A 3,197-nucleotide genomic window follows, 5' to 3' on the forward strand; every position below is an offset into this window, starting at 1 on the left:
TCATGAGAATGGTTGCCTACCCTGATCCTCTCCATAAGGGAGAAAATGCTCTGCTCCTGGGCTTCCCGGGGGAGACGGTGCGGGCGAGCTGGCGGGGCCGGCACGGCTCCGGCGCCATGGTAGCTTCATGCGCCCGGAGCTTGTGCTCCACCGGCACCGCCCTCGCTACACCTCTGGGCCCCCAGGTAAAATCCGCCACTGTAGTGAAGCCAGATGCAGTCTGTGAGACTGCACTGGCTTCACTGTGACTGGCAGTGACTTACTATTGGAAGTCCGACCTGCCAGTCACCAAGGCAGTCCTATTGGGAAGTGTTCTCTCTTTCTGGGATGCCTTTCTGTGGGCTGCCAAGCAAATTTCCTGATTGCACATGTGCAGGACCTACATTAGTACTGCGCACATGCTGGTCCTGGTGCCTGTCATTTGTATTATACAGGGGCCGAGACCATGATTCCCTTCAGCGTCTATGGGCTGTTGCCGAAGCAGCCCATAGAAGCTGGCCACATGCGCAGTACAGATGTTTGTACTGCGCATGTGCCAATCCCGGCGCTTGTCATCATAGCACAGGCCAGTGGCGGAACTACCGAGGGTGCAGGGGGTGCAGCTGCTATGGGGCCCGGCGGCTGGGGGGGCCCGATGAACAGCGAACACTCCCCTGCACCATGCTTAGATAATTTATTATTTTTTGAAGGAGCCGCTGCCGCCGCAGCAGCCTGTATGAAGCTGCTCGCCGGTGGGAAAGAACAAAGAAGCCGAGAGGGGGGCGGGCCGCGGGACGCGAGTGCAGAAAAAACTGTGGGAGGAGACTGGAGAGATAGTCTGCTGCGGCGCGCTGCTGCCTAGCTCTTTCACGGGGACGCAGGCAGTGGGGAGTGGGACTGACAGCGCGGGGCGGCCGAGGGAGGAATCCTGCCTGCCAGTGAAGTATGGTGGTCAGTGGCTGTGTTCAGAGACGCACAGCCACTCACCATGGCCACCACCTCACGCTGCCGCCGATACTCTCCCCGCCGATTACACCCACTGCGGTCACCGGCAACCCCCCCGCCCGCCCCCCCTGTTCCCCACTAGTGAGTCAAACTTGTAGTGACAGCGTAGCAGCATTTAAAATCTGCCGCTGTCCGTGCACTAATCACTGCTCACAGATCAGCAGGCTGATTGACTGCTGATTCGTGAGCTGTGATTTACTTCAAGAGAGCGGCAGATTCAAAATGCTGCAACGCTGCTTGCCTCAGAGGCTAGAGCAGAGAGTACTAGAATGGGAGAGGGGGGGGGGGAGGGGGGAGTAGTAGTGGTCTCCTGTTGAATCTGGGTCCACAATACTGCCTGAGACACCAGTCCCATGTGACCACCCTATGGTGGGTGGCCTTGCAGCAGCATGCACACCTGCACCCCCCCCCCCTGCCCAGCAGTAAGGTGACGGTGCACAGATCTCTCATACTCCAGCACCTGTGATGCAGAGAGCACCCTGAGGAGCAGCGTGGGACAGAATGAGAAAGAATATTGGTAAGTTTGTAATTGTTGCATAATGTGTATTGGGCTTTGCGGTGTGTCGCATAATGTGTATTGGGCTTTGCGGTGTGTTGCGTAATGGGCTTTGCGGTGTGTCGCATAATGTGTATTGGGCTTTGCGGTGTGTCGCGTAATGTGTATTGGGCTTTGCGGTGTGTCGCGTAATGTGTATTGGGCTTTGCGGTGTGTTGCATAATGTGTATTGGGCTTTGCGGTGTGTCGCGTAATGTGTATTGGGCTTTGCGGTGTGTCGCGTAATGTGTATTGGGCTTTGCGGTGTGTCGCGTAATGTGTATTGGGCTTTGCGGTGTGTCGCGTAATGTGTATTGGGCTTTGCGGTGTGTTGCGTAATGTGTATTGGGCTTTGCGGTGTGTTGCGTAATGTGTATTGGGCTTTGCGGTGTGTCGCGTAATGGGCCTTGCGGTGTGTTGCGTAATGTGTATTGGGCTTTGCGGTGTGTCGCGTAATGTGTATTGGGCTTTGCGGTGTGTCGCGTAATATGTAATGGCATTGCGGTGTGTCGCGTAATGTGTATTGGGCTTTGCGGTGTGTCGCGTAATGTGTATTGGGCTTTGCGGTGTGTCGCGTAATATGTAATGGCATTGCGGTGTGTCGCGTAATGTGTATTGGGCTTTGCGGTGTGTTGCGTAATGTGTATTGGGCTTTGCGGTGTGTCGCGTAATGTGTATTGGGCTTTGCAGTGTGACGTGTAATGGGCTTGGCGGCGTGTCGCGTAATGTGTAATGGCATTGCGGTGTGTCACATAATGTGTGAGGGGCATTACCCTTTGAGGCGAGGCCACACACCTTTTTATATAATGTGTGCATTGTTTATTTTTCAAATATCTATTGGAGGGGCACATTTATACTGTTCCCTCTAATGAAGGTCACAAACGGTGTGCACTAGTAGAGACCTGAGTTAGGGGGGCCCCATTATAAATTTTGCTATGGGGCCCACAAAGTTCTAGTTACGCCTCTGGACAGGCGCTGGGAACTCTCACTCTGCGGGGACCAGGAGGAGTGGAGGCATAAGGGGGTGCCAGCATCGCAGCACCCCCGCAGTGGCTGTGGCCAGAGGCAGCCTCCCTCCCCCAAGAAGGTACGAGCTGCCACTGCAAACAGATGCTATTTTTTATATATATGACATACTATGCAACTAATATTCCATTGGGCTAAAGACCATGTACAAAAATGGCTGTTAGAACAGATGTAACATTTTATCTCGAGACACCATCCTTAACACCTTGAGATTGGCCATTGTTGGTGCACGTTTGACAAGAATGTGTCCCTGAGCCCTATTAATAGATTCTCTTTGTTTATTGCTGTATTTACTTACATGTGCTAGTAATAAACAGTCTAGACTAATATACAGTAACTATCAGATGTAACATGTCTGTCAATACATGCTTTATGTAGTCATACAGAGAATTCTCTACAATGCAATTAAAGCAGTAGAACATTTACCATGTTCATCAATAGATGCTCTTGAATAATTAATTGCATTAGAATTTCAGCTGGGAAATGTCAAGCCTATATCATCTTAGTGGCTGAACAATTACATGTGGTAATAAAGCTTCTAATAGAAAATACTCCCTTCTGTAATTATTCAAGGACTATAAAATGCTTCATTTGCTTTTTATGGTAAAAACTTTTCCAATTACAAGGTGTCATGATTACATGGAAAGTAAGT

The sequence above is a fragment of the Crinia signifera genome, chromosome 6 (genome assembly GCF_055691185.1).
Source record: "Crinia signifera chromosome 6, ASM5569118v1, whole genome shotgun sequence".
NCBI lineage: Eukaryota > Metazoa > Chordata > Amphibia > Anura > Myobatrachidae > Crinia > Crinia signifera.